Here is a 10,486-nt window from a genome sequence, read left to right on the forward strand (position 1 = left end):
TGCAATTAGTTTTTATTTTCGTTTATATTTAATACTTTATACATGTGTGTAAAGATTTGATATGATGAAGAATTTAAAAAATTTTACAAAATTTTTTGAGAAACAAGACCGGCTGAGCGCACCGCGTCCATCGTCCTCTCTGCAGCAGCAGCTGGCGCTGAGCCGTGGCAGCCAAAAAAACAGGCGTGACACGTCGCATTATGCAGCAGGCGACCTCGCCTAGGGAAAAAAAACACGCGTGACAAAAAAATGCGGCAGGCAGGAATCGAACACACCGCCTCACAACCAACGCCTCAATGGACTATCAACTGAACTACGAACATTTCTCGCTTATAGTGCACCAACAACCCTATTTAATTGGGGCAGACAAGGAAAACTACCCTCTAATTAATCACTCCTTGGCTACCGCAATCGTGTCCAAAACGTCAGGTTTTTCAGTATGGAGGGAGTAGTTAGTACAAGGAGATTTAACTGCTCATATCCTAGGAAGGAATTAAGCAACAGTTTAATACTATTAGTAATAAAATTTAACCTAGCTAGTGACCAAACACACCAATAATTAGTACATGCAAAATTGATCGCCCACATGGCATGAGGGAATTAATGGCTTAACAATTTGATACTAACAATAATAAAAAAATAGTATGTCCGTCAATGGCCACACCTGTCATTAGCACAAACAAATATTTTCGCTCACATCTTAGGAGAGCATTATTTTCTTAATAATTTAATTCTAATAGTAACAGAAATAGTCTGGCCAGTGACCGGACATGCCGGTGATTAGCACAGACAAATTTACTGTTCATTCATATCATTTTGTTAAGTAAATAATTCTCTTTTAACATTTGAGTGGTAAGTTTGCCTATGCTAACCATCGACATGTGAGCTAGAGTATTATTTATTATTAATATTGTCACTTTATTAAACAAATAGTTTGCTCCTGGTATATGAGCAGATAAATGACAATTACCGGCCAAGCGATTATTTATTACTAATATTATTATTTTGTTTTGCAAATAATTTCCTCCTGGCATGTGGGCAGTAATAAATTTATCTGTGATAATCACCGGCGTGCCCGGATCATCGGCTAGACTATATTTTTATTACTAATAATATTATTTTATTAAGTAAACAACTTTCTCGTGAGATGTGAGCCGGTGAATTTGCCTGTGATTATTATTTATTACTAATATTATTATCATTTAGTTATGCAAATAATTCTGTCCTGGCACGCATTTTTTTACTACTAATAATATTATTAAGTAAATAATTCCCTCTTTAAATGTGAGGAGTTAAATTTGCTTTTATAAATAATTACATCTAGGCACACGAGTAAAATTAACTCTGATAAGTGATAATCATCACGCGACCAATGCTCGTACGCTGCAACGGAAAAAAAGCTATCAAATCTATATATCTATATCTCTATTACCTAATCTTTCTTTAATATATAATTGTAAAAAATTTATTTCACCACAAATCCATTTTTTATCTATCTTCCTCTAACTACGGAACAATACAGAGTTTCTTTCGTCCGAAATTATATATAACTTGTACTTATACGAGTTCTTGTCTAACATGATATGGAGTTCGATTCCTGTTTTGTATAGATCCTATATATATGGTAACCTTAATAGCTAGGTAGAGTCATAATCCTAATATAAATAGATTACTTCAATCTTTTGAGGAAGCTAAATAGGAATTCTAATTCAAGATTTCGGTTCCAAATTTATATTGACACTATATAGGGCAACATAGCTAAGAATTTCTAATTCTAGTCCTAATATAAAGAGGTTATTCATCTTCAAGTAATCAAAATAAAAAAATTATATTTTTTTCTAAAAATCAGAAAGGCAAAAAAGGTATTGTTCGTGTCGAACACTTAGCTAATATATACAGCCATGCGATGTGCGTACCACACTCATCCATCTCCTTTTTTCTTTTGAGTAATCGAAGGGTTTTTTTGGTGAGGGGATTGTCGTCTATCTTCAGGTTCATAACCCTAAATTCAACCTATGTCCAAATCAGTCCGGTCCGTTGATTGGCCCAACAGGCCTGGAATTGTTTTGGCCCAAGTGTAGACGACGGGGCGTGAGGCAATAGATAAGCCGTATCGTACCGTTTCTCTCAAGTCCTATACGGACAATGGAAGATGAACATAAATCTGGCTAAACTTAAATCTGGGTTATATGAACATTAATCTGGCTAAACAATGGAAGATGAACATAAATATGGGTTATATGACCAGACATGCCGATAATTAGTACATGCAAAATTGATCACCCGCATACCATGAGAAAATTAATGGCTTAACAATTTGATATACTAATAGTAATACAAGAATAGTATACGTATTGTGAAACGACCTAGATTTTTCCACAAAGAGAAAAATCCACAGATTCGAATTATAATGTGATCATTCAAAAAATTGAACCATCGCATTATCATATATCAGCTGTTATCGTAGTCATACATCGTGAGAAACAAGATTACAACACATTTACTTTACAACTCTTGGTCAACAAGCCTATTACATCGTTTTTCTAGCGGAAACACACGCGAGTCTTTATCAGAGTCGATGTAGCGCGTCAGCGGTGAAGGCTCCTCCTTCACGGACAATCATCAGAGTCGGCGTAGTTTATCAGCGGGCGTAGCCTTCATCTCTGAACCAAACTTGAGCGCAGGAGCGAGACCACCTAATCCTTCTATTTTCCGTAGTTATCGTCATAGATCACGTTCAAAACCTGCTAAACAATTTTCAGTACGATTTGTACTGGCCACTAGCTCCCACCCTATGCTTTTGCGTAAGCTTTATGGTAGGTGGAAATGCAAAGGGTATATCAAGAGGCCTATGTATAGCTGTAGTTTTTCCTATGCAAGTTCATCAATATTTTATAATAATAATTCATCAAGTTTTATTCCATCTCATCCACACATCCATCCATCCATCCCATCACACACATCTCACCACACTCTCACTCTCTAGGCGGCAAGTACGACTCCCGCTCGTGCCTTGCCTCAACGGCCAACGCCGGATCCACACAAACCCAGAGGAAGGTAGAAAGGACTCCTCTCACTAGTCAAGCGAAGCGGAACATAGGAAAGGTCCATAGCCGAGAAGACGGCATATGTATCGATCGATCAACCAAACTCTGCAGAGGTTTACACTAACCACAAGATCACCATCATCGACGAACCGGCTCGTCTAGGCTGATACCGGGCTGCCTTCCAACTAAATACGATGCCACCCTACCACTCAGGACTGGGGCCATACCGGAGTACCGCCGGCATGCTGAGACTGTGAGGCGTAGTACCGGGCCCCCAAGGTCACTACGCTGTCTTAGAAGGGTGTGGGTCCTCATGCCCGTACCTCCCTACACTATCCGCTATCAACCTAGTAGTAGTGGCACCGCACTAGCTGGTCGTACATCCGTCCCGCACCATAATAAGGCGAGTGGCGTGTAAGGCTTCCTACGAACCGGTTCTCAGAACATCTCAGTCCTTAGGGTAACCGAACAGGACATCTTCACGAGGGGCCAGCCGATGCCCCTCTCGACGGGACACCCGGCTACCCCGTGCTAAACAGCACCTCCCATCCCGGTGCTTCGTCCCACGAAGACACTCCACTCCGGGACCTCTCCCTGTCACATGTACCCGCCACAGGTATCTCTCATGGAGAACGCCCAGGTAGCGTCCCCCGGCAAGACTTGTCCCAAGACTCGTCGTAGATCCTGCTCGGTCGACTCAACCCTCACCACACACCCAAGACACACGCCAAGATCTCCCCAAATCCATTATCCATTCCTTATCCAGTTATCGGCACCACGTGCCTTATCCACTCACATCCAATCCTCCACAATGCATCACATCACAGATATAATGCGTAGTAGAAGCAGCAGCAAGTAGTATGCAGCATCTAACCTAACAGCGGGTGTGCGAGGGTTATAGGTTGCAACAAGGCAATGGCTCACAAGCATTTCTACCATGCAACCTATCATAGTTCATTTGCATAAAAGTAAAGCACTAGCATCTATAATATTGCATGTCCAATAGGATTCTACGAGGTTGGGTGGGACGTGGCACCTGTCGAGTGACATTTCCAAGATCCTCAGTTCACTTGTAGTTGTACTCATCCAAAGTCTTTCTCCTATCTGCATGTCCTTCCTTCGACTGGTCCTGATTCGATCATCGCTAACCGAAGCAACTACCTCGAAAGCGACAAACAAGGCGAAACAATCAAACCACTAGACCTAGAAAGACTGCAAAAAGAGGCAACAGAACACTGATAAACAGCTACACTAAAAGAGCACCAAAAGGATAACGACTTAGCCTTCTCGGCGGATGTCCGATCCCTAGGCTAAAAGAAATGGGAATGGTTGTTCACTAAGTACAAGCTGGAGTCTTGGCCTAGCCGGTACTTCCCGGGTTGACTGAGTCAACCTGTACGGCTTTAATAAATGGCTTAGACTCTAACTCATTCTAAGCAACACCATAGCTTAGGGTCTTTCGATCCAAGTGTCATAGAGATCGACGGGAACCGAAAAGACTACGAGCACGAGAAGTTCCGGTCTCTCTTAACCCATACACCATGGTAGTTGGCGAGAGCCAAGAGAGGGTGGAACAAGGAGAGAAGAAAAGGGAAAGTGGTCTACTCCTTCCAATCCACTCGCTATGGTAAGAGACGGGGAATCTGAAAGAGTGACACACAAGATCACGAGTGTTTAAACTACTTGTAGGGTACCACGACCTAGGTACACTGAATGCACTAAGACATCCCTAGGGTTCTTAGCAGTGCGGTTGTCACCGCGAGAACCAAGGAAATGCTACGGTCGAATAGGTAGAAACATACAAGAGTTTAAACACAAAGAACCAAAACGGCGGGAAAAGACACGGGTTTCACTTCCCATTGATCCACTTGCCATAGTGACGGCGGGAATCACGGAATTGGAAACAAAACATTAAACAAGCAAAAGGGGCTCAATCCACATCTTACTGGATCGACGGGGATTGAGAACAAGAGAGAAGAAGAACGAAACCACATTCTTTCAACCAACTCGCCATGGGACAACGACAGTTGGAGAAATAAACGCGACCCCACGAACTACGCCAACTCATATCATTTCGCGACCTAGGTGCTTCCGAATCGGCACAAGGTCATTTCTATAGTTCCTGGCAATGCGGTTGTCACCGCGGATACTACGGAAATGCCCGAGTCTAGGTGGCATAAACATATAAGACAGATAAGATAAATGCACAAGAAGATGGGTTAAGCCCGATGGCCATGGCGAGGCAAACTCGTGACCATGGGCTCCACCTACGAGTTGGCTTTCAACTGTCCCACGAGAGTTGTCCCCTAGCTCGTCTCTACGGACTAGGTCAAGATAGGCTTGTCACGTGTGGGTAGGAAGCACACTAATATCAAGCCTAAGGTGACCACATCCTAGAGCCGTTCGGGAGGGCAACAGACATGGCACTATGAAGTCAACTAGAACGGGAGTTCGAGCTACGTACAACATCATAGCCATGGCGGGAAGAATCCCACGACCGAATGTTCGAACGTACCACGATCCCCCGACCGGCTCGAAGGCACGGTCCACAGCGACAAGAACCATACACAAACCGCAAGTACCACAACTTGACAACGATGACAAATTGGAGTTGCACATTTCCATAGCACCAAGAGAATATACATATACAGATAGACCGGCACGAAGGCACGGCACAGGCATAGAATAGATAGATCATGAATCGACGAGTATGCACAAGGATAGATGATAACAAGGTAAAGATTTTTTTCGGCAGAGATTCAAAAGGTTCGACCTTGCAATTGACGGACTTCGGGTCACGATCGTGGCGGTTCGGTGATGAACGGCGCGAGGACGAGGTAGCAGGGTGACCATGGTCACCGCGTCCAGCGTCGCACGGCCAGGGTGACGACGTCGCGGCCACCACGCTGCTGCCGGAATGGTCCTTCGCTCGGCGGTGCTCTGTGACGTTCGCGACGGGGACGGCGTCCTGGTGCTCGCGGGGCGGAGACGGAGGCGTCGTGGTCGGTGCTGGTCTCCACGCGGTGACCGTGGCGAGGACGTGGACGCCGCGGGCTCCTGGGCGAGGTGCTCGGGGTCGGGGTCGCGGCTCGGCGTCGCGGCGGCGGGGGCGCAGAGCTCCTGCTCGGCGTCGCGACGAGGAAGAGGACGACGGACGCGTCGGGGCTCGATGGCGCTCCATGGCGGCGGCTGCTCGGCGTCGATGCTCCAAGGCGAGGGCGAGGTCGGCGTCGGGGTCGCGGCGAGGTGCTGAGGACGAGGCGCTCGGGGTCGCGGCTGAAAGCCCTAGTTTGGTTTTGGATAATTGATGAAACCTATGTGTACTAACCTTTGTCATGAGTGAAATATAAAGATAGGTTGGTACACACCAAGTGATGGAGCTAGATGATGGTCATGGTGATGGAGGTGATCAAAAGATGATATTCAAGTGCTCCAACTTGGAAAAGAAGAATGAGAAAAACAAAATGGGCTCAAGGCAAAGGTATTTTTAATAGGGCCATTTTGTTTTGCCACTCAAGACACCTAGTGGGTGTGAGTGGATTTAGGATAGATAACCGTACTATAAAGAGGGGAAATCTTTAATTACAATGGTTATCTAGTGCCACTAAATATGTTTCTCATTTGCATTTACCTAGCGCTTAGTGACGTGGTGAGCTGCATGAGAAAGTCTATAAAAAATATTTGTGAAAAGCTAATTTAAATGTCCAGTTTATTTTGGAATATTTTGGTAAAATTAGCTACTTGAAAAGATGCTGAAAATTCAAAGAAGATGAACTGTTGTCCAGACGTAAAAGAACTGCAAGCTGCTGAAACAAACTGAAAGTTTTTGTAAGTAGGTGAAACAAGTTGGAAGGAGTTGCAATCAGTTAAAACTAGTGGACAGTTGAAACAGCAAGCGAATGAATATATTTGAAAGAAGCTGAAGGCAGTTGCAACCAGTTGCAATCAGTTAAGATGACTGCACAGCTCAACAGCAAGCGAATGAGTGTGGTTGCAGGTAACTGGAGGCAGTTGCAACTAGTCGAATCCAGCGTGCAGCCCAACAGCAGATAGATGAAAGAGAGCTGAAAGCAGTTGGAACCAGTTGAAAGTTTTTACAGCTGCTGCTTGTTGTCCATCTCGTGCGAAAGAAGGAATGGCAGTCAGGGACCATGCATCCATACGTGCATGTGGTGAAGCTCTTGCCATATTAAATGAGAGAGAGAAAGAGAAAGGTGATTTGCATGCATGCATGCAAATGTGAACACGCTTTGAAGAAAGGAGGCAGCCATTGACTTATGCTAATTATAGCATGGGGTCCACTCAAGTACAAGGAGGTACTAATTTGCTTTGTTGTGCAGCTCGTCCCATTTGAAGTGGAGAAGTGGCAGGAGTGCATGCGCATGGACTGCAGGGTTGCAGCTCTTTGCCACTTGCTCATTTATTTGATGGGGTCCAGTGCTGAGAAAATACAGAGAGCCACTCAATGCCTGTGTTGCTGCCCGTTGTGGAAATTGGTACTGTAGTTGCCCGTTGGGAGAGCTGGCTGGCCAAGTAAATTAGGCCGAGCGCTCCACTTCCCCCTCTCTCGGTCTTGCGAATACAGAACACTTTACTTTCTTTCTTTTCAGAGAACAGAGAACTCGAGCTCCCCTCTCCCATCTCTCCCAAGTGCTAATCCTACGAGAGATTTTTGAGAGGCCTGCGTGTTTGATCCAGTGAGCTCGTGAGCATTTCCTCCCTCTCCTCTCCCTCTCATAGCTTGGTGCTCATCTGAGAGAAGATTGAGGGAAACCCTAGGTGCATTTGAAACTGCATATTCTTGTGGCACTAGGTGATTATTGTGATTGTGGATTTCTTATTACTCTTGGTGATTGCCGTCACCTAGACGGTTGTGGATTTGTTGATTGGTGAGGGGATTTGGTGATTGTGTCCGCCCCCAATCAAGGTGATATTTGTGAGGGGTTCTTGGGCTTATTCCCCGGCGGAGTGCCAAAAGCCACTCTAGTGGATTGCTCGTGTCATTGAGCTACCTCACTTGTGGGTAGGTTCTTGTGGCTCCCATTTGTTGGGCTAGGTTTGTGAAACACCTATTAGCCGCCGAACCACCAAGTGTTGGTCGACACAACGGGGACTAGCGTGCCGGCAAGCACGTGAACCTCGGGAGAAAAATATTGGTGTCAATATTATGATTGGTATTCTCCCGGTGAATATATTGATATACATTGTGATTGGTTCATCCTCTACACGTTGGTATAATTATCACTCATCTCTTTACTTTCTTGTAAACTAGTTGTAACTAGTAGTACCTAGTTTTAGCTGGTTGTAACTAGTTGTAGAGAGTAGTGACTTAGCCGTTGCTTGTGCTTAGTGATCATAGTAACTAGAATTATTGAATAGGTGGCTTGCAACTTTTGTAGAGCTAGAGCAAAATTGCTTTACGCCTTTTGTTATACTAATCCTTTGCTCTAGTGTCTTGTAGAATTTTTTAAATAGGCTATTCACCCCCCTCTAGCCATATTAGGACCTTTCAGCGGCGAGGCTCGGCGGTGGTCGTTGTGGTCGCGGTCACCACGGTCGCGGCATGGACGGAGACGGAGGCGTCGCGGGGCATCCGCGCGGCCGTCCAGGTCGGTGTCGCGGAGGATGCCGGGGTCGAGGGCGAGGACGAAGCTCGGCGCGGCGCGGCGGCTCTGGCTCCGGGGCGAGGTGGTGCTTGGCGGCGCTGGGTGGCGGAGCAGAGCGGCGGCTGCGCGGCTCCTCTTTTATAGTGGCGCGATGCTAGGGTTCTAGGGGATGGCCGTCCATCCTCGGCGTCCGTGCCCTGGGCGAGCCACGCGGCGTGAATCCAGGAGGGCACGGAGGCCAGGGCGTGGGGTTGGTGGTGCTGACGTCGAGGCGCGGACCCTGGGCGGCGGCGGCGGCGTCTGGGAAGGCAGGGCGCGCCTCCTAGGGTTGGCCAGGGAGCAGGGGGGCGCTGGCTGGGCCTGGCAGGCCTCCAGCGGGGCCAAGGGGAAGGGGAGGGCGCCTGTTGGGCCAAGGGAAGGAGGCAGGGGAGCTGGGCCTGGGAGGGAAAACAGGGGGAGCGAGCGGGCCGAGGTGCTGCGTCGCTGGGCCGGGGCGAGGCAGAGGAGGGGAGCTGGGCCGCTGGGGAGATCTGGGCCACGCGCGCGGGTTGGGCCAGCAGGAAGAGAAAGAATGGAGAGAAGAAGGGGATTCGGCCCATGAGATTAAAATAGGGTTTACCATTTTTGATTAACCACAACGGAATGAAAACAAAAGAATTGGAGAAAGATTCAGAAAGAAATCGGATAAAATCCAATGGAATTTTGAGACGAGATCAAAGAGGAAGGGGGGTTTGAGAAGGGAACTTCGAGGAGAGTTCGGAAAGATTTCAAAGAAGTTGAGGAGGGATTTACTTTGCCTGGGAGATAGGCTCAGCGAAGATTCGAGAAAACTCTGCTACGGACTTGTGCACTCCAAGAGAAACTCAAAACCCTAAACAAGACTAAACTCCAAACTGACTCACGAACAAGAGCACTCGCCTACAAACAATTCTATATGTATGCAACATTTTGTTAGCGGGTTAGAGTCGAGTTAGACCTAAAAACTATATGCTTAACACGTTTACAAGAAAATTTTAAAAAGCTCATATTTTTGGAAAAATCCGGGATGTTACATATTGCACGAATATTGCACGAAGGCCGGTATAGATAGACATGCATGAAGGCCGGCCGTCGCTCGCCGTACGTTCGTGTTGGGGTCGGAGTGTCAAACCACGAGGATACGTATTGCACGGGATTCTTCGTCCGAACGTTCGGACGGAACGTTCCGCCGATGTTTCCCGCCCGGTAGCTTTCCCGCGTGCGCCGTCGATGTTTCACGCGTGAGCTGCGGTTTGGAGTTGCTGTTTCCGCTGCGGACGGAAGCCGCCGCGGCTTGCCGTATGACAGTTTCGATTCCCCAGCGTATAGGTAAGTATACGTATGCTTTTTTTCTTTTCTTTTTTCTTTTTTTTTCTCTTATTTTCTTTTCAAGTTTTTTTTTTCTGTTCATGCTTTATTTTTTATTTATATTTCTTTTTCGTTTTATATGATTTTAATTTTCATCTCATCTTTTACTTTTTATGTTTCTTTTTCTGGTTTTTCTTTTCTTTCCTTATTATTTTTATTTACTTCTTTAAATTTATTTCTTTCTAGTTCACGTGACTTTTATTATTCTATTTTTTTTATAGTGTTGCTGCTTTTTTTTGTTTAATGTTATTTTATTTTGTATTGTATTATTTTTCTCTTTTTTCTTTCTCTTTTTCTTCTCGTGCTTCATTTTTTATTTTATTGGTTTTTTGCTTATGTGATTTTTATTATTCTTTTATTTTTTATGTTTATATGTTTATTTTTTACTTTCCTTTCTTTTCTTATTATTTTTAATTTCTTTTCTCTGAGTTTTTAATTTTTTTTATT

The sequence above is a fragment of the Sorghum bicolor genome, chromosome 4 (assembly GCF_000003195.3).
Source record: "Sorghum bicolor cultivar BTx623 chromosome 4, Sorghum_bicolor_NCBIv3, whole genome shotgun sequence".
In the NCBI taxonomy this organism is placed as follows: domain Eukaryota; kingdom Viridiplantae; phylum Streptophyta; class Magnoliopsida; order Poales; family Poaceae; genus Sorghum; species Sorghum bicolor.